At 35.0% G+C, this 27754-nt stretch overlaps 1 protein-coding gene and 1 long non-coding RNA gene across 12 annotated transcripts in view; one reads left to right on the top strand and one right to left on the bottom strand.

Moving 5' to 3' along the window:
- dacha (dachshund a) overlaps positions 1–27754 on the top strand; it is a 294811-nt gene that overhangs the window by 199942 nt on the left and 67115 nt on the right.
- Positions 965–27119, bottom strand: LOC141379887 (uncharacterized). The gene is made up of 2 exons (XR_012396831.1): positions 26847–27119; positions 965–2114 (listed from the first exon to the last, which is right to left on the bottom strand). It is a non-coding gene; the product is annotated as an uncharacterized lncRNA (long non-coding RNA).

Here is a 27754-nt window from a genome sequence, read left to right as displayed (position 1 = left end):
TAATAATAAAAATAATAATAAAAGAGAATTCCTAAAGTAAACATATTTTGTTCACCATAAAAAACAGCTGGGTTCCACACAACTGATTTGTGTTGGGACAACATGAAGGAATTAGGTTAACTCATTCATTTTTTTTTTTTTTGTACAAATTAAAGTGGATTGAACATAAAACAATTAAGTTTTCACAGTATGTCTGATAATATTTTTTTCTTTTGGAGAAAGTCTCATTTGTTTTATTTTGGCTAGAATAAAAGCAGTTTTAAATAATAATAAAAAAAAAAACATTTTAAAGTCCAAATGATTAGCCCCTTTAAGCTAGATATTTTTTGACTACAGTCTACAGAACAAACCATTGCTATTCAATAACTTGCCTAATTACCCTAACCTGCCTAGTTAACCTAATTAACCTAGTTAAGCCTTTAAATGTCACTTTAAGCTATATAGAAATGTCTTGAAAAATATCTAGTCAAATTTTATTTACTGGCGACGCAGTGGCACAGTAGGTAGTGCTGTCGCCTCACAACAAGAAGGTCGCTGGGTCGCTGGTTCGAGCCTCGGCTCAGTTGCCATTTCTGTGTGGAGTTTGCATGTTCTCCCTGCGTTCGTGTGGGTTTCCTCAGGGTGCTCCGGTTTCCCCCACAGTCCAAAGACATGTGGTACAGGTGAATTGAGTGGGCTAAATTGTCCCTAGTGTATGAGTGTGTGTGTCAATGTGTGTGTGGATGTTTCTCAGAGATGGGTTGCGGGTGGAAGGTCATTCGCTGCGTAAAAACATGCTGGATTAGTTGGCGGTTTATTCCGCTGTGGCAACCCTGTATTAATGAAGGGAGTAAGCCGACAAGAAAATAAATGAATGAATATTATTTACTGTCATCATGGCAAAGATAAAATAAGTCAGTTATTAGAAATGAGTTATTAAAACTATTATGTTTAGAAATGAGCAGTTCAAGATGAACAGTTCAGCTCAATTTAAATTATTTTATTTTATACAAAATTAATGTTTCCATAAATCATCACGCCAAAAGGGACAGGAGAGGCTTGCTGACCATTATCCGAGATGAAAGCTTTTAAGCACAGATATTCCCAATCATTGATTCACACTATAGAAAGAGGAATACTTGCAGGTACCCTGTTTTAAAATTGTAATATCAACCACACACACAAGCTTGCATGAAGCTGAACAGCTGAACACTATATGTTCATACACAGACCTGTGAAGCAGAGCTGCATTGATTAGCCACCCTGTCCATCAGGACACAGTCTGTCAGGTGAACAGATGGCTCATACGGCAAAGGACCATATGAAGGACCTGCATTATCCTCACTCACCAGCCCATGCCACGTCTTTCTCGCACTCCTGCAGGTTAAACCTGCTCTTGACTGCCTCTCTATTACCTTGATTTTCAGATGACTGGGCAGTCATCCTGAATTAATGTGTCATCGAGAATGAATTCCTCTTCAGGGAGAACAGAGATATGTTGTATATATTTCATTTGAGGAAAACAGGCCCTTAAATTGCTTTCAAGTAGGTGATTCGATTTATAAGGATATATCCTTAAGGTCATACTTAACTGAGTAGTTAACAGAGCCTGTGGGTGCTATGCCATCTATTCAATTCATGTTTATTTCTATATCGCTTTTACAATGTAGATTGTGTCAAAGCAGCTTAACATAGAAGTTCTAGTAAACTGAAACTGTGTCAGTCCAGTTTTCAGAGTTGAAGTTCAGTTTAGTTCAGTTCAATGTGGGTTGAAGAGCACTGAAGAGTAACATTAAAGAGCAAATCCATCGATGCGCAGCTCCACAAATCCCAAACCAAGCAAGGCAGTGGCGACAGTAGTGAGGAACAAACTTCACCAATTGACGAAAGTAAAGGGAAAAAAACCTAGAGAGAAACCAGGCTCAGTTGGGCACGACCATTTCTCCTCTGGCCAAACTTTCGGAGAATCTGTCACTGGGGTCTTTCAGGAATCAGTCTCCTCCATGAGCACCACAGCATCTGCTCAGGATACGGCCTGGTCCAGGATTATGAGTTCCTTGGTATCATGTCTTCACAGGTCTTGGAACACATCAATGTCACTGGATAATCTATAGAGGCCTCGGGATGAGTATACCCTGGTGGAAATAGAGATTTAAAAAAATAATTTGCATAGCTGCTGTCATCTGTCATCAAAAAATAAATATGAGTAAAACTAAATAACAATAATTAAATTCATGGTTTCTTTAAATGTAGGGCTTTCAAGGCAATTTGTAACTTTTTTATGTAATTTGTAGTCATTTGTTCAAGTGGTGTGGGATTGGGTTTGGGAATATATCTTATTTAAAATGATACATTTTAAAATGAATGAAACTGAACTCATACCAATTATCCACTTTTCTGACAATATTTAAATAGTTACGCTTCCTCTTGAGATCTTTCTATCTGACACGCTCAAATTGGATAAGTTCACTCTAGTTGTTCTCCCTTTCTTCACATCCAGATATCTGTGAACAAGTTAAAAGTGACTGAGGAGTATGTAACAAAGTGCTTGTGAGTATGCACTTGTGTCCAAAGCTTCTGTATTTAGTCTCAAACCCTCAGTTCAGCTAATGGGAATCCATCCCGAGTAATGACCCACAGTTCCTGTCGGTAATGAGATGTGGGAATTGCCCGTCCGTTCGACCAGATGATGCTGTATTAACAGACTGGGCCAAGCAGGACGGACAGGGGGCCGCCCGAAGCCCCAATGCCCCGCCTCATTTTTCATCCGGTCGACACTGGAGCTGGCGTGAGGGTCCGAAGGGGGATTGATTTCAAATGAGCCTCAAAATGACGTCTAATGAAAGCCCATAAAGACGTGGGGTTCTCTACTCCAAAACAGTCAAATGAGCCACGGTCTATTGAGGATAAACACTTGACGAGTCCTTGCTTCCGAATGAAGGTGGCTACTCAATCTCATCTGCAAAACTGTCTTACAAATGTATGCGTTTACCGGTCGCCACAGATTTCCAAAAGTGTGGCGCACGAGAGTCGCCTGGGCCCCCATCTTCGGTGGCACTCATTGATATGTAAACGCAGGGCGATATCAAAGAGACATCTTTTCAGGCTTTCTGTGAAGCGAGCACTACTTATGATCAAAGGGTATTCGCCGTAAACCGTTCAAAGAGAACACAGTTCTCTGATGGCCATTAATGTGTGTCTGTGATAAGGGTAAGTGAAAGACTGTGCCATCTTATGCAGCACAAAAGGCCCGTGAGAAACACAATATAGGACTCAGTTAGCAAGGCTGATGAGATGTTGAATATTCAGCTGTAGGTGGAGGTATAAATGTGACATTCATTATTGAGAGGACGCTGTGAAAATAGTAACTTATTTACTGAGTAGAAGAGATGCAGAAACTGGTTCCTCCTTTAGAACATTGTGTCAATAGTTTACACCAGGGCTCTGTTGTTGGACCACAATAAATGGTTCAAATTTGACTTTATGAAGGCAGTGAGATCCAGAATCCGTTTTTACCTATTTAGATTAGACTCTAATCAATGATATACTTTACAGTAACTGTCATGAAAAAGCACTAAAATTCATATCATTCCAAAGAAGCACAAATAACTAAGTAAATATTTAAATAATGTGCATCTCAAGTGTTGGCTTTTAGAAGAGAGATCCATCAGGAATTATTTTATAAGTTTACAGATGTTCCAGTCACTTTTTAAATTTTATTTTTTACTTTTAATTTGAGCTCCTCTTATAACTTTCAAAGTGCTATGAGGTCTCAGAGTAAGGAAACAGTGACTCCAGAACCTCAGCACTGAAAAAATGCCTTTGAAGGATCTTATTTACTGCAAAAGTTAAATACTGTTATGCCCCGTTTACACTAAGGATGCTACAATTCTCAGTATAATATTAAACCGATCAGTACGACATTCATGGTTCTATGCGCACTTATGAATTTTTTTTTCAGTTTTACGTTTAAAGAGCCCATATTATACATGAAATAGGGTCATATCTTGGTTGTAAGGGTCTCCAACAACAGTCTAATATGCATGCAAGGTCAAAAAACACTTTCATGGTCTTATAATCTGCATTTATTTTTACCTAATTATCCCAGCTACTCCTGTATGAATCGTCCAGTGATTCATTTGTTCCCAAACCCCTCCTTAGCGCGAAGCTAATCTGCGCTGATTGGACCGATGACAGTCTGTTGCGATTAGTCGACTGCCTTCAGTCAGAGTGAAATGCCAAACAGCTAATCAGCAATATAAAAGTAATCACAGTTCATACAGTTCATACAGTTCATACACAGTTCATACATTGATAGTGTAGGCATGGATTTTAGCTGCCAGTGGGTCAATGTAAATACAGTCGATGGGCTTGAAAATTCAGATGACTATTTTATTGAGCAAAAACTCCAAAAACTGTTGAGGAGATTACATAGCTTGTCTCACTCTGCTCTTTTCACAGACACACACACACACACACTGCCCTCGTCCTTGCACGCGCGCACACACACACACACACACACACAAAAACACACACACACACCTCCTGACGACAACGCGCGCGCGCACACACACACAAACACACACACATACCTCCGGACGACAGCGCACGCGCACACACACACTACTCCTCCACGGAGCTCCATAAACAAAGCAGCACGCGTCACGTTTTTAACGAGACTTTGCACGCGATACAAGAATATAGCCAGTTAACCTGATACAGTACACGCGGTTACAAGTAACAAATCACAACTAAATACATTTGCAAGCTAGAGTCAACGAGGCAACAACTTTAATCGCACGTACTTACACTTGAGAAATAGAGGAAGAAACTAATCCTGACGTCCATCAGTAAGTTACTCTTTACTGATCCTTCCTTTAACAAATGCCGATGAAGTATTCTTTGTAGCATGTAGTTTCCAACTGCTTGGTTATAATGCTGAGGTGTCATCTTTGGGTAGAGACTCGATATAATACCCATCTGCAGTGTGAATTCAATCGACCGGCATGTTTGTGTGCGTGTGTTTGTGGGTGTGTGTGTGTCTGGGTTTCTGCGTCAAAGGGCGGGGCCTCAGGTTTGAAATCTCCCGGGTTTGCGCGTGCACGTGAATAACTTGGTTTCGTTTGTACGTCATGGCGAAACACCTAATGACTCTGTATCAAGGCGACTCGTTTGAAGCACTATGAGTCGACTCTTTTATAGATGAATCAACAGTTTTAAACACTGTATTCTTACAGATTTAAGCCTTAGCTGGATACTTCACTTCACTTAGAGCTGTGTTAAACACTACATGGAGTGGAATTTTCAAAAACCCATAATATGGGCTCTTTAAATAATTTATGTGTGTTTCATATCTCTTCGAATTTACTGTTTGTGTGTGCCTGTATGTCTACAAGCTGAGATGAGGAAACTCCTCCCCGTGAGTAAATATTCAATCACTATGCTCTAAAGTTAGAGTTGGTTAATAAATCGTTTTTAATTTTTTTTCTCCTTAAGCTCTTACTGTTCCGATTGCCTAAGCATAGAATAACAAAAGAAAACACACGTGTCAAGCCATCAAAACCAAACCGAACCAAAAACCGTGTTAAAAACTGATGTATGTATTGAATTGTAGGCTGTATTGTTGCATCCCTTGTTTGCACTAATATTGCACTAATATGTTTTAGTTTTAAAAAGCCGTTTTGGAACGAAAATGATCCACGTCCACACTGGCGTTTCAACTAGGGTTTCTAAAAAGATTTCCATCCACACTACACCACTGAAAATGCACATCATGTGACCACACACACACATTCTGGCATGTGCTGCAGGGAATGCTGTCTGAGCTCCAGGCAGTCAGTGGTGCTTTGAGCACACTTCCCCAGGTGAGAGAAGCGCACATCAGACAGTTGATCAAGGATCTACCACTAGACCATCATCTCACTAGCTGTTAAATGTGGTAATCAAATCATCATCTATATCTAATGACTCTTTGGTCTTTTAAATGTATTACTTGTTCTCAGGTAACATGTTTTGGCTGAGCGCAAAGATAAGTTAATATATTTCTTCATGTAACCGCGTACACTGATTCTGCACATTGACTAATTGTTTGCCTTTATTTCCTATATTGTGTATACTTATTGTACGTTATACTTTTATAATGGCCATTAGTGTTTATTAAAAGTGATATACAGCGAAAGTTTTGCACTTTTCAATGCAAATGAAAGGAGGAAGTTATGTTATAGGCTCCGTTTTGTTAGAAATATGCATACAGGGAAGATGACGGTCATATAAATGTAGTTACACAATACCTCGACACTTTTGGTGTCTGTTAAGTTGTAATATCAAAATGAAAATAGGCATCATGTTTTCATTTTATTGTTAAGAAACAGCGTACCCAGAGTGATGTGAATGATGTTATAAAGTACAATGTTCCCTTTGAAGATTTATCCGACGTGTCCTTGGGAGTTTGTTCTCCATTTCAAAATTGTGTAGTCTGAACTTACAAGGAAAAGATGCATGACTGAACTTAATATTGAGAATAATCCCCAATCAGATAAAATCAGACAAATGTCTGCAGTTACACCTCTGTTTTCAGATGTCTCTGTTTTCCCCCATCCAAACTGTAATGGAGCAGCAGCATTTTAAAACCAAAAAAGCCTCTTCAGTGCTCAAAAAGCTCAGTTTTCATGGCTTGAAAACTCTGGGATAGTGTGGACGGAAGGCGTAACCGTAGCAAAACCTATGCGTATTAAAACTAAATCTGGTTTCTTCAGGAACTTTGGGGCACTTAAAATACATTTTGAAATTTTGTGAATACTCAACACAATATTTGAAGCATCTTTACTTTTTACAGTGTGGGTTTTCCAAATTTTTAGCTCTGCTCTTGGTTCAATTAATTTTTTTCCTCGATCAGTTAAACTGAACAACACCAAAGGGTGTATTACCAAAGTTTTGTATTTTAGATATACATTCGTTTTTTTATTATAACATTAGTTTTGTATTTATAAGTTTTGTATTTTACCTTACTACACATTAAATACAAATTTTTTCACATCAATGTTTTTTCTGAATATTTTGGATTCTTCACTTTATGATGTTCATTCCATTAGTAGGGCTCGTGGGCTAAAGTTGGCTCATGCTAACCTTTTTCGCTTGGCCCATCGTCCCAATTGCGAAGAGAAATAGAATGATGGGGTAAACATGATGGACATCATCATTTTAAATTCAATGTAACCTTTTGTTTGTTTGTTTTGTAATTCCTTTTGTTTTGTAAATGAATCACAATTTAACTGTTTTTAACTGGGATATTTGAAAACAAATCCTTAAATTTCTTTCATAATGGTCTTAAAAATGTCTTAAAAGTCTTACATTTAACCCTGACTTTCTCATTATGTGGTTATAATGATATACTACATAAAAAGATTTACTACATGACCTCGCGTTTATGTCACTTTTCGCGTGTGTTTGGTTGTAAGACATTTGCGACACAAAGTTGTCAGCGATTCTTTCTATTGTTAAGTCATGCAGTGTGAAAACCTCTGTCGCCAACCAATATTGCAATATAAACACAGCAGCGATGGAATGCTACCCCAAATAGTCATGCAGTGTGAAAACATTTGATGTAACTAGTTTGAAAACCGTGCAGTCTGAACTAGGCATTACAGTATGAAATGCTGTTCTGTATTCTGTTGTCTAACTTTTGTTGTAAATATGGTCCAAGCTTAAATGACCATTTTTACCAAACAAATAGGATACGATTCATTCATTCATTCAGATAGCATACAAAGTTCTTTCTGTAATTGGCCCGTTTAGCATTTATTTTGTATTATGACAAGCATTTAGAACCAAATAAATCCCAATGCCCCAATTTTCAATGAGCGTCTTTTCTGTTATTGAATGAAACTATTCTGCCAGGGCCTTTCTACCCACTTTTCGTATGCAGTGTTTTGCTTTAAATGGGTGTGGAAATGTGCTATTGCCGTAGCTTTTGCTCCTGTCAAAGCAGTTCATCTCATCCAACCTTCTACCTACTTCTCACAGCAATTAACACTTCATTAAAAGAGCTCTTTAATCATTTTCACTTTCAATTCAAACACTTTTACGTCCGGCCTCTTGTGGATTGCTCGCTCATTGTTCAGGGAGGGAATTAATGACTTAAAATTTATATGTTTTTCCCCCTTGATCGCTCTTCTTCATTATTACTTCTTTGTTATTCCGTGTAAATAGATTTTTTTGCACCCCAAACTCAAAGCTCCGTACTCTCCTAAGGGGCTCCGAGCGGAGGTGTTTTCATAAACTTGTAAAGACATCCATGCTTTGGTGTCATTATAACATCTCTTCTACAGAGCTGTTAGAGAGTGAGTCGCTCTACAGTACCTAATGAGATTTACCGTTGCTGTGTGCTGAATCCATCCAGCTGACCTGGGATAGATGTTAACGATTAGATGCAGTGTATTGCATTAGGTGCAACATGAAACAGGAGCATATGTGGGGTTGACTTGTCAAAGTGCTTTCCAGCAGCAGCAGCAGCAGCAGCAGCACCGCTTTCTTGATTATGGTAGGAAATGTGTGGTAATGGAATTCAGGGTAGTTGGCATGAAAGTGAATGCTCAGTAGTTAGTCATACACTTAGTAGGTAAGATGTGCCAGCAATACAGTCTTGCAAATGGACTGAATATAGCCATCAGGGAAGGGCAGTATTTATGAAACAAGTATTTTAAATACGTATTTCAAATATAAAATCGTATTTTGTCATTTGTGTATGATAAGGATGATGAAAATGGTTCAATATTTGTATCAAAATACTTTAGTGTGTTGTATTTTTACATTTTTAAAATACTGTAAAATACTTTGTAAGAAGTTTATATGATGACATCATAAAAATGCAGCCTCTGATTGGTGCATTCTCAGTTATTTGACTTGACTTGAGATCAAAACAGAAAATGTATTGATATTGAAGAAGGTGATCAGTGCTTGGAGTATGAAAGGAAATTATGCATCATATCTTGGCAATACCTGCAATACTTCACTGGCTGTTTAAATTCCCAGTAGCATAGTTAATGAAGAGGAAAGATGTCTGCCTAAAGATGTCAAAGTGGAAGAATAGGTTATACGGCGTCAGTAGGATATATATATATATATATATATATATATATATATATATATATATATATATATATATATATATATATATATATATATATATATGAAGAATTATATTTGCAAAATTTGAAAACAATTTTTTTGTAATTTTGAGAATTTTTGAGATGTTTTTATGTTGTGCATTGAAGTAATTATGTGAAAATTACATATGGAAATGACTAAAACTGGAGCTTTTTGTTTTCAGAAATCATATTAGTAGGCCTATTGAAGGGTTCAATTGCAATAAAATAGATTTATGAAAAGTTTCTGTGAAAAAAAATAATTTAAAATGAAACACTTCATACATAAGCCTTTTGAAATAAAAGAAAGAGATTAAATAATCATTATACGACGATGGAAACGTAATCAACAGATATTATACTATATTCTAACCCTCTATCTGCATCTGAAATTCATACAAAAATACTGAATGAATGAAAAAGAAACACGTAAAAAATGTATAGATATCAACACTAAAACTTGCTCAGAGAAAAGCTGCTGTGAAATATTGTTTACTTTACGTTTAACAGTGAAGGTATTGATCTATGCTCCATGCTTACTTGTAAATGTATTTTATAGTATGTTTAAAATGCAAAAATACAGTATTTTATTTTGATACATTTGTGGCTGCTTTATTTTGTAGTTTATTTTGATGCACCTAAAAAGGAGTTATTTCTTAAATATTCATTCATTCATTTATTTTCTTGTCGGCTTAGTCCCTTTATTAATCCGGGGTCGCCACATTGGAATGAACCGCCAATTTATCCAGCACGTTTTTACGCAGCGGATGCCCTTCCGGCCGCAACCCATCTCTGGGAATTCTTAAATATATATTACTTGTAATAAATTACATTATTTCAAATGACTAAAATGTCAATAAAAGGCGATGTAGAGTTGAATTTTCACCATCAAAATTCAACACCGCAGAGATCAAGGTCCCATAATTGTATAATAAATAAATAAATGGAAATCACTTAATTTAATTAACAGATAATTTTTATAGTTTTATTTATTTAATTTTATTTCTAATTTATATATATATATATATATATATATATATATATATACATACATACATACATACATACATATACATATGTGTGTGTATATATATATATATACACACACACAATCTGACATCGCATTGTTTTTCTGCCATATCAATTGTGATATGAATGCAGTTTCACCAGATATTTTGAATATCTCTATATGGAAAAAAAAAATCATTCATTTAGATTGATTGGAGAGATTTTTTATAGGTGTGAATCATGGATAAAACATAGCAAAAATTATTACTATAAAACAAGTGTCTCAAACTCAATTTCGGACAATTGCAACTGACCCAGGCGAGGCTCGAACCAGCGACCTTCTTGCTGTTAGGCGATCGTGCTACCTACTGTGCTATATTATTTTATTTTATTTTGGTCCAGAAGTCATGAAATAAATACACTTGTAAAACAACGACAAACTGCAAAATAACCCCAGTGCATGTTGAGTATGTTTTACTTCAATTTACTACACTGATGCTTGCTCAAAGACTCATCGTAAACATAACAACCTGTTCCAAGCAAAATATACCTGCAAATTCAACTTTTCATTTCTGCAAGCTTGAATAAACAGTAATATATAGTATAAAAATGTAGAAATTGCATTTGCTGTGGTATTTTAATCATTTAAAGTACATTATTTTTTTTACAACAATGATTTAACTTTACCTAAAATGACCAGAATGACCCTCCTATTTTGTTTCTCCTCCCTTGCATGACAGTTAAAAAGTGTTTTCCTCTATCCCTGAGCAGTGTGTTTTGCGAGCGTATTGTTACCTGCTTGCATCACATCACAAACACAGATCTTACAGACATACAGTGGGACTGAACAGAGATTCACGCAGATGTCGCATCACCATGGCGGCTGAAACTGATGTATAGCCGTGAAGGTTGTCCTCCTCTGGGGGGGCTGTAGTGTGCGAGGTGTGTCAGGTTGTGTGTGTGTGTGTGTGTGTGTAAGTGTGTGTGTGTGTGGGGGGGACATCTGTGCGGAGCAGGGTGGATACTGTATAGGGAGGGCAGCCAGAGGGGCGTCTGGCACAGTGTAGATGGATATAGAGGACTCAGCGGGGACCCCACAAAGCATTGAAAACACACTGCCACTCACATACGCATGCATGCACACTGCCATCATCCTCCTAACCTTAAAACGTGGAAGACACAAACAGATGTCTCTTTTAAGATTGCATAGCATGTCTTATTCACTATAGACAGGACATCCTTCCACACTTCAGTGTTAAGTCAGTTATGTCACATTGCAACATATTTCAAATAAAATCTCGAATTGGGTTAAAGCCAGGTGCTACATGAAACCTGATGTCATTCATTCATTCATTCATTCATTCATTCATTTATTCCATTTTATGTATTCATTTATTTATTCATTCATTCTTTTTTCTTTTTATTTATTTATTCATGCATGTATTCATACATTATATATTCATTCATTCTATTCATTCATTCATTGGTTTATTCATTTATTCATTTTATTTAGTCATTTAATCTTACATTTATTCATTCATTCATTTATTTATTTATTTATTTATTTATTTATCTATTTGTTCATTTTATTTATTCATTCTCACATTTCTTTATTCATTCATTCATTTATTAGTTTACTCATTTATTTGTTTTATTTAGTCATTCATTCAGTTAATTGATTAATTTGTTTATTTATTCAATCATTTATTCATTAATTCATTGTACTAATTAATTAATTGATTAATTCAATAATTTATTCATTTTATTTATTCATTTATTCTTAAATTTATTTATTCATTCATTCATTTTATTTATTTACTTATTTATTTATTCATTCATTCATTCATTCTAATTAGTCATTTATTCATTTATTTTATTTATTTATTTATTCATTCGTTCTATTTATTTGTGTATTCATTAATTAATTAATTAATTAATTAATTCATTCATTCATTAATAAATTCATCCATTCATTCATTCATTCATTCATTCATTCATTCATTCATTCATTCATTCATTCATTCATTTGTCAAAATGTTTTTTGACCATATTATTATAGCAGATCCTGATAAGTGCTGGATTTTCTTTTGAAACTATGCTACTTTGCCTGTTTAAACAGATGTATCAGTTTTTTACCACTTGAAAAAAATGTTAGATTCATAAGCTTTAAGGAACACTTTACAACACAGGACAAGTAGTAATGCTAGTATATGTATTTACTAACATGAACTAATTATGAATAATGCTTGAACAGCATTTGTTAATCATTTCCTAATAAAATCCAGCACTGTGCGTTATCGAGTTATCATGAACTAACAATGAACAACTGTATTTTCATTAACTAACGTTAGCAAACATGAATAAATACTTTAATAAAAGTCAACAGTGTTATAATGGGTAATAATGTTTGGTCATGTTATTAAAAACATTATACAAATACAAATACAGCGGGACTGTTTAAGTGATCAAGTACAGAAACAATATACTGTAGGGTTCAGGAAAGAAGGTTGATTGCTGATTAGGACTCTCGAAATCTGGTATTGTGTTCCTATATCTTCATTTACTTATTGGCTAATCAATCTGATATGAATATTGAACAGTGCATTATTGGCTCATACAGATAAGGTTATGAATATATTGTATGCTCTGCTAAGTAGAGTAGACTGTATTGGATGGTACATATTAAATTAGGACTGCGGACCAATAGATCAATAAATACAATTAAAATTAAATAAATAAATCCTAATAAATGCATCAATTTGATTAGATTTGTTATACTTTATTAAAAGTACATCAACAAAAAATCTGACAAATAAGTGTTCATGGAAATAAATTGTTTAACTAAAAACTTGTTTTATTTTTGTTTTTAGTTCCCAAAGCAATGTTTACCATGCATGTAGTTTAACTTGCTGTACGAGAATAGGTAAAATTGAATTAAGAAAGTTCTATTTTGTGAATATTTATTTATTTTTATACTGTATGAAGTTAAATTTAAAGTTTGAAGTCAAAATTATTAGCCCTCCTGTGAATTTCTTTAGTTTTCAAATTTTCCCAAATTATGTTTAACAGACCAAGGAGGTATTCCACAGTATTTTCTATGTAATTAGATTTCCTATGATTATTAAAAAAGCATAGCCCCTTAAGTATTTTTTCTATTGTCTATACTTAACAAACCACTGTCAAAACAATAACATAATTAGCCTAACTTGCCTAGTTAGCCTAATCAATCTACAGTAGTTAAGCATTAATTCAATTGCTTTTTATGCTGAATAGTACTCAGCTGGCACAAGACGTTACCCTACTACTTTCGTGCGCGACACCTCTACATTCTCAGGTAGATGACTGACATAGATATCCACTTTTTATGTGTGACGGCACACGAAGCGGCTTCTGGATCCAATCGCTATTTCAAACTGTATGGGGAGACTTATAAAATGGTAATAATACATATTTACAAGATCCGAAAATCTTGATCGCAATTGATGCAGCATGTCTGGAGACTGTTGTATATACCATGATTCAATAGTAAGTTCACTTTAATGTGTGATATGAATAAAAAGTCGCCATAAACAAATATTTTCTCAATTTAAATAAGTACAAGGGGCAAGGCAGTGGCGCAGTAGGTAGTGCTGTCGCCTCACAGCAAGAAGGTCGCTGGGTCGCTGGTTCGAACCTTGGCTCAGTTGCCATTTCTGTGTGGAGTTTGCATGTTCTCCCTGCCTCCGCGTGGGTTTGCTCTGGGTGCTCCGGTTTCCCCCACAGTCCAAAGACATGTGGAAGGGCATTCGCTGCTTAAAATCGTGCTGGATAAGTTGGCGGTTCATTCCGCTGTGGCGACCACGGATTAATAAAGGGTCTTTGCCGACAAGAAAATGAATGAATGAAATAAGTACAAGTACATACATGACAACTTAACAAGCGGATTAGATGTTAGCTGAGGTCAGTAGTAGACAACAAATTGACAATAAAATTTGGTTTCTTGTTGTCACAACCAAAATAGAACCCAAAAATCAATGTTATATGACATTCTGTGCCTGCTGGGGAGTATTTTGATAAATATATTGTAAAATATAATGTTCTGTCATCATGGCAAATATAAAATAAATCAGTTATTAGAAATGAGTTATTAAAACTACTATGTTTAGAAATGTGTTGAAGAAAATCTTCTTTCTTTTAAACAGATGTTAAAGAAAACAATATAAAGGGGGCTTTTAATTCAGGGGGGCTAATAATTCTGTACATACAATAAAAGTCAGAATTATCAGCGCCCCTTTGAATTTTTTTTTTCTTTTTTGAATATTTGCCAAATGATGTTTAACACATTCGGGAAATTTGCACAGTATGTCTGATAATATATTTTTTTTTCTGAAGAAAGTCTTATTTGTTTTATTTTGGCAAGAATAAAAGTAGTTTTACATAAAAAAAAAAAACATTTTAAGGTCAAAATTATTAGCCCCTTTAAGCTATATTTTGTTTCCATAGTCTACAGAACAATAATTCTGACTTCAACTTCATGTAGACCAATATGGTGAAGTTCTAAAATTTCTGTGTGAAGGTCAACTGTTTACACCTATAAGCTAATATCCACGGCAGCGAGATGAACAGTAAGGCAGATAACCTGTGCTGTGGGTGTCAGCCCAGCGTATTTGTCATTAGCCTGAATTTGCATGCACCTTGTTGAGCACGGGGTGACGTGACGGGGGGGGTGACGCTCAGAAGCAGGGAGGAGGGGGGCTGAGTTTGGCCAAAAGCACAGCTGTACTGCCTGCCGTACTGATTGCCTCTCCTTCTCTCGCCCTCATTTATCTTCATTTCTTCCCAATTACACCAAATTAGCAATAGTCTCAGTTGCATTACCAACTTAATCCCCCCTTTTTTTTGCGGGCTGCATTATGCGGTGGCAGATGATTCCTTGGCGGGAGTCAGGGTAAACAGCCATGAAAATGCCACCCCGGCAGATGGCGAGGCCCACAAGAAATATGACAAACAGAGTGCCAGCGTGCCGTCCTCTGCCCGTACCCGCTACAAGCTGTTAATGCGCTCCCGGACAGTTTGTGTGTGTGTGTGTGTGTTTGTGTACGAGACTGTAAGTTTTGCCGGCATAACGATATTAATGAATGCGTGCGTGCGTGTGTTGCACAGTATGTTTATTTTTAAATAGGCAGCAGAAGCAAAGCAGTTTTGTGTCTCTACATGATGAACACGTATGACTTCAAAGGTTTAATGTTTACAATGTTCTCTCTGACCCTTGTATATCGGTGTATTGTAAGTTAAAATATATTTTTATTTATTGACAAGTTATATTATTATTATTATTATTATTAATGTTGTTGTTATTATTATTATTATTAATGTTGTTGTTATTAATTTAAGAATGCTTAATGATTTTAAAAATGATATATTTTATTACACTATGTGTGTAACAGTATATACTCCATCATGGACATGTTTTACTCTAATCCGCAGTGATGTAAAGTAACAAATTACAAATACTCAAATTACTCTAATTGCGTACTTAAGCTTTCCCTTAAGTTCATTTTTCGATTCATTTACTCCTTTACATCAACCTCCAGCCACTACTTTATTTTTGTCTTGTCTAAGGGGATTGGCTGAGTAGAAATATATGTCCTGTGACTCCCATATAATCAAATAATAATTTTGCGTCATAAAAGACAGTTGTAAGTCATGTTTGGAAAGTGACCAAGAAGATGTCCAAAATCTTTACATGCACATGACGGTTTAGACTGCATGTCACGGAGGAGAACATGGTGGATGTTTACCCTATAACGACTGAAATCATTAAATCTTAAACAAAAACTAAATGCACTAAGAAATGTTACGTTTACAAACACACACACACACACACACACACACACACAAACACACGCATCAGATTTTCACAGTGTAATACTCACTACTCTTGAGTACTTTTTAAAGGGGTACTTTTTACTCATACTTTGAGTAATATTTACAATAGATACTTTTACTTTACTTGCACTAAATTTTTGGGTAATAGTAATAGTACTTTTACCAGCTTTTTTTAGTATTCTTTCTACCACTTGTAATCCATAAACTTTGGGTTGTCTGGAGTCCTGAAATCATGTAACCCCTTGTAAACCAATTGAAACCCGGTCTTTGCTGCTTGCAGCTGTATTTTTTTAATATTATTGTTATTTTTAGCAAATTTTTCAAATTAATCATTATTTTGAACTGATTAATGACCTTGTAATCAGATTGGCTAAAAGGAAGTTATCTTTGACAACTACCAAACATTTTTATTAAATGAAAATACTAGAAACAGGTTTCTGAATACATATGCTGAATTAGGCATAATGTTGTTATGGATGAAAAGACTGATGTAAGTTTAAAGGCATTGTTCTTCCACACATAAAACTTACTTCTTCATTCACTCTCCCTTATATGGTTTTACATTAAGTTTTTTTCACCTGTTGAACACAAATGAAGTGGGTGGGCGGTGGTCAATCTGTGCTTTTCAAAACACTATCGGTTGGATTTAGGGAAGGGGTAGGTGGTAGTATCGGTCGGTTGGTCAGTCAGTCAATCAGTCAGTCGACAGGTGCGAATAACACTTGCTAGAGAAATTTGAGATCTCAAAAAGGGTACAAAGCGACCGCTGGTGGATTCGAAAACAAAAACTGCAAAAAAAAAAAAGCACCACATGGGATGTATTTGGTGCTCTCCAGGAATGTATATAGGGCTACATTTTCAGAGTCTGGGATGGAAGTAAATAAGTATTTTGGGGTGTAATGTGCATTTAAGGATTCTCAGTTCAACACTGTTGGTATCTTTAGATGCAAAACTGTATGCAATACATCCAAAACACAAATACGCCGCTACTAAAAAACCTCTAATGTTCTTGAGTCTAAGAAATTTAGCTCAGGATGTTGTGGAGTAAACACACATACACACTTGCTGATTCATCACTGACCAAAGGCATAAACATACTTACACTGTTTACAGTCGCACACACTGACAGGGCCAACATCAACACATGTGGCCACTCAAACAGAGGCCTGAAGACCCTAATCCCATCACTGGCCCAAATAACATGACTCACATGCCACAAAAAAGTAATGACCTGTCCCCCCCAAAAAAGAACACTTCAATATTTGTGTATTTCTCTGATTAAAGCTTGTTCGCTTGCATTTTGATCTTCTTCATTTTCCGAGCCATATTTTGTGCTTACGAATGCCGCAAGCTTTTTAAAACAACCATATTTGTGACCTCAGTGGTAATGCCCTGCCCAGTGTTATATTATTCACACACGCATGTACTTGAGTCTCTAGGCAGTGAACGGTGGGACTCTGTAGGTGAAGGCAGGCTTAGGTGCCAGATGGTGTGTCTGACTGGCCAACAAACACTCTACTTCAGTGGTTTAAAGGAAGAGGAAACACATTTTCACACACACATAAAGGTTCAGGACTAGTGGTCAGTGTGCATAGCAAGCAAGCAGGACTTTAATGTTGAATTTGATTTTGACTTTAGTTTGACATCCCTTAACAATTCTGTCTTATTGTTTAATTATTTCTTTGCCTATAAAATTAAGGGTAAGGAGGTAAAAAGCATATGGAAAAGTCTTGTGGTGTTTATCGTGCTATTAAAAGTACTTTAGAAAGGCAAACTCGATAATACTTTCTTAAATATGTGTGTGGATGACCTGGTTTGGGTCGGGAAGGAAGACAAAGAAGCTAGCTATAATTTCACTACATTTCTCAAATATTTCACCCACTTCCAATGTTATCACTTGATTCAACGGGCGTTATCAGTGATTATATGGGCCAATAAGGGCCTTTTGCGCCTACTGGTGGTTAATCAGCTATACTAATAGAGAAGAATCCAGATACTGGTCTGTTTTTACATTACTGTGGTTTTAGGGGTAAGGGTAGATGTTAATAAAAAACAATTAATGGGAAATTTAATAAGTAAAATAAATAATTCTCGTTAACTTCTGGCCATAACTGCATGTGATCTACAGATGATTAACCATGTGAATTGGTTATAACAGCTTTCTGAGCCTACCAGTAGGTGCAGAAGACCCCTACTGCCCCATATCTTTTAGCTTATAACGTCTATTCAATCAAGTCATAACATTCGAATTGGCTGAATATTAGCAAACAATATGGAATATTATGAATTTATTATTCGTTTGGTGTGTTCACAGTTAACTTTTTGGTCCAGATTGAACCAGACAAGATCAGGCACGAGGCGACAGCACAGTTGGGTTCTGTCGGCACTAGTTGTTTGACGTCAGCCTAGTGTGTCCCAGCCTAAAATACAATTAATACAAATGCAACATTTGTGTTAGATTTGACACAAACTGCTTTAAAACCTGAACACAACAAAAAGTAAAAAGTATTATATTTCCACTGGTAACTTCAATCGCGAAAGCTATAATAGTTTTACCTAGCATGGAAAATTAGCACAAAGGCACATTGTTGTGTTTGTAATTTAAAGGCGATTCTCAAAATGCAGCAGCCACTTTTATTAATAGTCAACACTCTGTAATAATCTGTGCGAACTAGGGTTCAAATAAACAAAGCTGCTTAGTTTACTTGGATGAATTATATTAACAATCCCGGCGCAAATGGGTTAGGACAGGCTCTTTAGAGTTTAAATAGGGATTGAAACTACCGAAAACCTTAAATCAACAGTTGATCATGTAAATCACGTACTGTGATTCACTTATATATTCTGTCAATAAATTCTGCATCTGAAAAGAAAACTCCTACAAATGCACTCGCAATAATCAGCCGCAAAAGTCACAGGGTCCTATCCGACACCCGGCACGATAAAGCGCAAGACGTGTTTGCCCCGACGTGTTGCTATTTTCAGACCAACGAAACCTTAATATTCCCGTTTTCTGCCATGTTGTTTAAATAGCAAATCCATTTGCACCACTTTGTTGACCCATAGGTGTTTTGGTCTAGAAAAGAGGTGTGTTAAGGCGCGTTGTTGGAACGTTGCTATTTTTAGGAACTAAAGTAGATTGTGCAATAGACCAGCTGAAAGCAGGTATAAAATCCAGTACAGAGCGCATCAGTTGTGTGCCTCGCTTACACATGTACAGCAATACGCAAATATCTTTACAAATAAATAAGAATTAAAGGAATAAAATGTTACAAAATTTAATATTTTCTACATAAATATAAATACCACTGCCTTTATGCCTTCTTCATCTATTTTTTTAGTTTATTCATGACAATTTGCTTTTGTATAATGTTATCATTATTGATATTATTATTTATTATATGCATATTTATATTGGTTTTGTTAAAAAACAAGCTTAGATTTGTCCACCTGTCAGGTTTTGGACCTTATGGGGCATAGCACATGTGTTTGGATATAACTTCGTTATTATTATTCATTTATTCGTTTGCTGGATATGAGAACTAAAAAAAAAAAATTAAACAAATTTTTGCATTTAACAAACTAAATTAATTATGTAGGCTAATGGATGTCTGTGTGTACAACACCGTTTCCTTATCCACGAAAGAGAGAAAAAGAAAGTAAAAGTAAAGGCGAGTTGGAGGAGGCTCATTCTTTATCCTCGCGCTGCAGATGGTCTGTTTAACTGTTTTCTCGTTAGTGAAGCATTCGGATTTTCCACTTACAAAGTCCCATATTTAAATAGCAAATACACCATGACGCGATGTAACTGACTTATAAAAGGGAATGAGAGATGAGAGTCCGATTGGTGTATTCTCAAAACACAATCATAACTCATTAAGAGAATAAGCTATACCCTGTTAGACCATACGCCACGGCGCAGAGGGTATTTTTTCCATCCTTAAAATAGCAAAAGTGGATTCAGACTTGCCCTTATTGCTTTTGCACCCTGTGCTTTAGACCTAGCACCTAGATCGTTAAAACAGAGCCCTTAGTGTTCATACATTTTATTGCTGTGTTTCTTAATAGTAATTAATTAATGCCAAAAAGAGTTTTTCCTCCTTGTCTTTATATGTGGGATTTTTCCTCCAAGCCACAGTAATTATAAGCTAATATATGTTTAAGATTCAATCCTAGTCCAGATCAATATGTTTATCCATCGAACTGCAAAAAAAAAAAAAAAAAAAAGTTTAAATAACAATCAGATCAATAAATGTTTTGACTGGAAATTTCTAGATTGACACACCGCAGTGAGAATTTATTCAACAAAATAGAAACCATTTAGAATTTCTTGTGCACAACCAAATTAATATTCATAAGCCTTTTCCACTAATGATGCTAAAACCAGCATGTCTGTGCAAATTTAACTAACTGTTCCAATAGTTTAAGAGGCAGAATGTTTGATTACATTTTTACAGAAGCACACACAGTGATCAGATACCTTGAATGAGCTGTAAATAATCAATTTAGATGGAACAATTATTTCAGTTGGATCATAAAAAACATAAGCGTGTTAATTGTTTTGATGGAAACACTCGACTGCCGTTTCAATTCACACAAGGAAACAGAACTCTTGATACACGTTTCATATCATGGAGAATAGTGTTTCTGTGCCCATAGATGCGTGTCGTAATTACAGCAGACTTTTTAAAAAGGGATGCAGTTAACCAGCTCTGTCAGCGTGTGGTTAAGGAGCATGGCGGTGATGGACACATTCTCAAAGCATGACTGACGGCTGGACGGGATGCCGAAACACAGACACTCTCCATCTCTCTTGCTTGCTTACTCTTCCTCTATCTCTACTGGCTGGCATCACTTTTAGGCTAATTACTTTAGCAGCCAACACTGAAGGAGCTCTTGGACCAAACCCAAATGGGCCATCAGCACCAAAGCTGTGGATAGTTCAACTCCACACTCGCTCTGATATACTGCATACGTACACACATACACACTTGCAAAAACTTCCACTGCAGTTAGTCTGTTACAGAGGTCACAGCGCTGAGTTATGGGATGTATAATAAAAGAGAGAACGCCGATTTAGAAGTGTGGAGATGTGCACATTTCTTCACTTTGTGATCATTAGGAAGCATTAATGATGTAGTGGAAGTGGGTTTCTTTAACTAACGTTACTTTTATTTGTATGATGGATTAAGTTTTCTATAAAATAGAATATTTTACAAAAACTTTTTTTTTAATTGTTTTTGTTAAATTTTTGATTATGCCTTTATTTATTTTTGTGTGGATGTTTTATTGTTCAAACCCTCTCCGAGTTTAGATATTGCAAATTACAGGTCTTCGGGAAAATATTAACCACTTAGCATTGCTGTATTCCTGCAACTAAGCACTCGGTGTACCAAGGGCAGTACACTGGAACACTAACAGTTTAAAAAGTGCTCATCTGAAGATAAACAAATCTTTTAAGAGATTTTATGCACTGGCATTAAAAGTGTGAAATTGCTTTAATGATTTAAGTTAAGTTGTGTGTGTTCACCAAAACTGGATTAATTTTCTCAAAATAGAGTAAAGCAGTTATAAATAAATAATAAAACAAAATAAATAAATAAATAAATAAATAAATAAATAAATAAATAAATAAATAAATAAATAAATAAATAAATAAATAAATAAATAAATATTGAGCTTTATTTTATTTTATTGTATTTTATTTTTCGGCTTAGTCCTTTTATTAATCTGGGGTTGCCACAGTGGAATGAACTGCAATTTTATCCAACATACGTTTTACAAGTAAATGCTCTTCCAGCTGCTACCCATCACTGGAAATTTTATTTTATTTTATTTTATTTTATTTTATTTTATTTTATTTTATTTTATTTTATTTTATTTTATTTTATTTTATTTTATTTTATTTTATTTTGGTTAGGTTAGGTTTAGTTTAGTTTAGTTTAGTTTAGTTTAGTTTAGTTTAGTTTAGTTTAGTTTAGTTTAGTTTAGTTTAGGTTAGTTTAGTTTAGTTCACCCCATCACTGAGAAATGTATTTTATTATTATTATTTTTTTAATTAAATAAAATTTTATTTGACTTTATTTTATTTATTTATTTTGGTTTAGTTTAGTTAATTTTTTATTATTTAGTTTTATTTAATTTAATTTAATTTAATTTTTTGTCATTTATGTCTGTGATGGCAAAGCTAAAGAAAAAAGTACCTTAACGGTTTTGCTCATTATCCATTCTCTGCTGATTCTGCTGCTTTTTTTTCTTCACATTTATGTATATAGAAACCTTCTTTATATATTATTTATTTCATAGTTTATACTTATACTTTTTTTATACTTTATACTCTAAGTTCATACTTATTTATATTATAGTTTTGTTAAATGAGTATTTAAATGAGTATATTTTAATATACATTAAACTTATTGCCAGTGTGGAGGGCAAAGTAAGAATTTTGTTGAACATACTTATGTGACAATAAACACTTTGAATCTTTGAATTTGAGTTTTTACAACAACAACAACTACAACAACAACAAAAAAACGCTGTTGGGACCATTTATTTACCACAGCAAACACTCAGTTTATTTATTTTTATTATTTTATTATTCATTTTTCAATTAAAAAATGTTTGAAATATAATTGCTGCCAGAATTATGTTATTAAACCAACACAATCTTACAGTAATCCGTAACCTTTTTGATTTTGTGGCTTTTTATATGAATTCATACATTCTCATTTGTACAGTTTAGTACGATTTGCTTATCCCCAAATGTAAGTTGGGTTTAGGGGCGGGGTTGGGTGACATGTTCTCTTTTTAAAATCGTACATTTTCGTATGATTGAATTTGTACAAATGTGTACGAATTAGCCACTAAACTGACAAAACGTAAAATAGGAATGTTTCCTCATGTGATTAAGCTGTATTAAACACATTTACATAAATTGAGTGGCTATTATCACACAGTGAGTACGTTTACATGGACACCAATAATCAGATTTTAATACGATTAAGACAATACTCTGATTAAGAGTCTACCATGTAAACACAGATTACTCGCATACAATATCTTGTTTGTCAAGGGGAGCATACATGAAATGTTCCTGAATGAAAGTGAAAGTTCCAAACTGCAGTTAAAGTCGGAAAAAATAAATAAATAAATAAACACCGGAAATTACATGAAACTTTGGAAGAATTGTGGATAGTGTGATGACCCAATTACGATTAATCAAATTATGTGTTATAACATGCAAAACAGGTTCAGCAAACATTCAAAAAGCAGCTCATGTAAACACCTCAATCATATCATTGTCTCATTCAGATTAAGGCAAATAATTGATTGCTGATGTCTATGTAAACGTGGTCATTGTGTTGGAAACATTCATGACTTTCAGTCAAAATCACACAATTCTATTGGCGATTTAGCACCTATTCTGTAGGACCTCTGCGCCCTGCTTGTATGTTCAGAAATTAATTATATTAGACAAGAGAAAATAGGTCATATGGAATTTGCAATGCAAACACTTTTACTCAGTGTCCCTCTTCATCTCTGTCTCTCTTAAAGGTATAGTTCTCTCAAAAATAATAATTATTTTAACATTTGCTTGCCATCATGACATTGCAGACCATTTTTACGCAGCGGATGCCCTGCAGCTGCAACCCATCTTTGGGAAATAATTAACGTAGTTAAGGCTTTAAATGTCACTGTAAGCTGTATAGAAGTGTCTTGAAAAATATCTAGTAAAATATTATTTACTGTCATCATGAGAAAGATAAAAATAAATCAGTTATAGAAATTAGTTATTAATACTATTATGTTTAGAAATGTGTAGAAATTTCTTCTCTCCATTAAACAGAAATTGGGGAAAAAATAAACAGTGGGGGTAATAATTCAGGGGGTTAATAAATCTGACTTCAACTGTACACACTGCTTCTTTTTGTTCTATTAATTCAACTGGAGTTTAACATATCAAGCAAATCCCACTTTATTTTATTAGGTGGCCTTAACTACTATGTACTTGCATCTAAAAATAAATTAAGTGTACTTACTGTGTTTAAAATGTATTGCAGAACACTTGTCATGCTCTTGAGGTGGGGTATGGGTAGAGTTGGGGACAGGTTTGGTGGTATGGGTAGTTTTAAGGGTGGGTTTAGGTGTAAGGGATGGTCAAGTTTGTAATTAGGCTGGCTTGTGAAAACCAAGCTATTGAAATCCTATTTAAACATGTTATTCTTTTGAGACAAAAAATTCTGACTGTATCTCATTCTAGGGGTTTAAAGCTTTGACCATTAAACTCAGGTCAGACCTTAAGACTTTTCTGACTCAGTGTGCCATACCTGTTCCAACTCATTCTACTTTCAGTTTTCTGAAATATATCCCAGGGACTGTCAGAAAAATCCCATTGACTTGACATTGGACCAAATTTTGTGATCAACTCTGCATCAGACTGTCACACTGACTCATTTATGCGCTATATAAATACACATTGCATTACACACATTACATTACATTAACTCATTTAACTGGCCTCATTTAACTCAAGACTACCAAACTGCAATAACTGATGACCTTTTAACTTTCTAGCCACACCCTAGCAACCACTTTTAAATACTATAAATTCTCCCATAGACTTCCATTGCAAAAGACATTGGATCAAACTTTGTGAGCTCATAACTCTGCATGAGGCTGTCGTACAGACTTATGGCTAAGCTTGTTTAACTCAGTCTAGCCAGCAGCCAATCACTGATGGCCTTTTAACTTTTTAGCCACACCCTAACAAACTAATACTGCACCCTAGCAATTGCCCCAGATTGATATGTTCATACAGTGTTAAAGAAACATGAGAGTTGGTTTAAATTGATCATACTTTGAGACATCATCAGTCTAAGCTGTCAATCAGCTCCATAGCAACAAAACCGACTAGCCTAGCAACCATATAACAGCAGCTATATCTCAGCATCAGAAAATTCTAAAGAAGCAGGGACTGGCTCGTTTGACTCGTGCGAGCATACTGTAATTCTTGTATGCTAGCAGTGACTAGATACATGCTAATAATGATTAGCTAAGTGCTTTACCATGCTAGAAATGTTTATTAAACTTTAAGGATAAGATAAAGAACAACATTCTATCTATCTATCTATCTTTCTATCTATCTATCTATCTATCTATCTATCTATCTATCTATCTATCTATCTATCTATCTATCTATCTATCTATCTATCTATCTATCTATCTATCTATCTATCTATCTATCTATCTATCTATCTATCTATCTATCTATCTATCTCTCTGTCTGTCTGTCTGTCTGTCTGTCTGTCTACCTACCTACCTACCTACCTACCTACCTACCTACCTACCTACCTACCTACCTACCTATCTATCTATCTATCTATCTATCTATCTATCTATCTATCTATCTATCTATCTATCTATCTATCTATCTATCTATCTATCTATCTATCTATCTATCTATCTATCTATCTATCTATCTATCTATCTATCTATCTATCTATCTATCTATCTATCCCTCTATCTATCTATCTATCTATCTATCTATCTATCTATCTATCTATCTATCTATCTATCTATCTATCTCTATCTATCTATCTATCTATCTATCTATCTATCTATCTATCTATCTATCTATCTATCTATCTATCTATCCCTCTATCTATCCATCTATCTATCTATCTATCTATCTATCTATCTATCTATCTATCTATCTATCTATCTATCTATCTATCTATCTATCTATCTATCTATCTATCTATCTATCTATCTCTCTGTCTGTCTGTCTGTCTGTCTGTCTGTCTGTCTACCTACCTACCTACCTACCTACCTACCTACCTACCTACCTACCTACCTACCTATCTATCTATCTATCTATCTATCTATCTATCTATCTATCTATCTATCTATCTATCTATCTATCTATCTATCTATCTATCTATCTATCTATCTATCTATCCCTCTATCTATCTATCTATCTATCTATCTATCTATCTATCTATCTATCTATCTATCTATCTATCTATCTATCTATCTATCTATCTATCTATCTATCTATCTATCTATCTATCCCTCTATCTATCTATCTATCTATCTATCTATCTATCTATCTATCTATCTATCTATCTATCTATCTATCTATCTATCTATCTATCTATCTATCTATCTATCTATCTGTCTGTCTGTCTGTCTGTCTGTCTGTCTATCTATCATTAGATGCAACTACATGCAGATTTTCAATCAAGCATACTGTAAGTGCAATGTAAAATCATGTATTTACACAATAAGTGGTATCAGAAAAATCCACATCATTTTGAAAATGAATATTTATAAAGCCTAAATTCCTTCCTAAAAGGAGATTACAAAGCAATTTCCGAAAAAAATAAACAGCGTATATATGCAGTTCTATTTCATTGTAGTGTTCAATATTTACATCATGTTGAAGGGATACTAAAACTGATTACAGTGATATCTATGCATCATTACGCACTGATGGGCCTCACAAATGGCTTCAGAATTCATTGTAAAGCAGTTTACATCCTATTAGGACTTCATTACACTGGACACATATTGTTTATGGATTGTGTATGGATATCAAATGTCATGAACACACAGTTCCTCCCTCATCGTTTCTGTGTTTCATCAGCCGTCCACCTGACTCATCTCACACACAAACACATGTGTGCGTGCGCTCTCCGCTTCGGCCTCAGGTGTTTGGGCACAGCCATTACTTTATCAGGCTGTTTTTTTTCTTTCTCCTGCTCATTGAAACGGCTCCCTGATGAACGGCGCCCCCGCGTTCTACAGAGAGAGATTTTAATTCGTATTATTATTAAAAGAATCACTCACTGCAATCTGTTGCAAAAACACCATCTGCTGGATCACTCGTAGGACCTCCGTTGCTTATTAGGCAGAATTAGACAATGATTTCCTCTCCTCTGCTTTGCATTCTTTCTCCCTCCTCTCTCAACTAATTCAACTTAAGTTGTTTTATGGCTCTTTGCAACTAGCTTTTCTGCTGCATTTCATTCCAGTGATTAATTCCCAGATGTCATCTGCTCCGGAATGAGCTCAGAGTGATCGACAAAGGGGTTAACTCTTTAACAGCCCAGGAATGCGTGTAGAAAAGTTGTGTCTGAAAATGCGGAGGCAGAGTTAGGACTTTGTGGGGCTCACAGGAATGCAGTTTCCGATCTGTCCTGCATCATGTGCTAATTTCCTTTTCTCCACCACAGAGTTATGTTATGTTCCTCATAGAGATTTAAAACACGAGTGTTCTCTTTAGTATTCTCTTTTTTTACCATTTTATTTATACATTGTAAGCCCAGTAAGTTAAGGTAACTCAAACCATTTGAGGAAACCAGTTGCAATAAACCATTTAGGTTCAAAAACTAATCCTAATGAGTACTGTAAACTTAATCCATTTGAGTAAACAAAGCAATTTGAGCACAGTAAAACCCAATAAATGAAGAGAACTCAAACCAACTGAGCACTGTAAAACCCAATAAGTTAAGGCAACACAAATCGTTTGAGTAAACCATTTGCAATAAACCATTTAAGCTCGAAAACTAAACCTATTGAGTACTGTGAACTTAATCTATTTGAGTAACTGAAGCAACTTAAGCACAGTAAAAAAGTAAAACTAATCTATATAAGTACTGTGAACTTACTCCATTTAAGTTTAAGTGATGAGGTATTTAATTAACTCATTACCTTCAACACTGAGTTCAAAACTCTTTTCAAATGAGTTGAATTAA

This window comes from Danio rerio, chromosome 21 (genome assembly GCF_049306965.1).
Source record: "Danio rerio strain Tuebingen ecotype United States chromosome 21, GRCz12tu, whole genome shotgun sequence".
Classification (NCBI taxonomy): Eukaryota; Metazoa; Chordata; class Actinopteri; order Cypriniformes; family Danionidae; genus Danio; species Danio rerio.
Note: the sequence above shows the minus strand (reverse complement) of the source record. Positions and strands in the feature narration are given on the sequence as shown.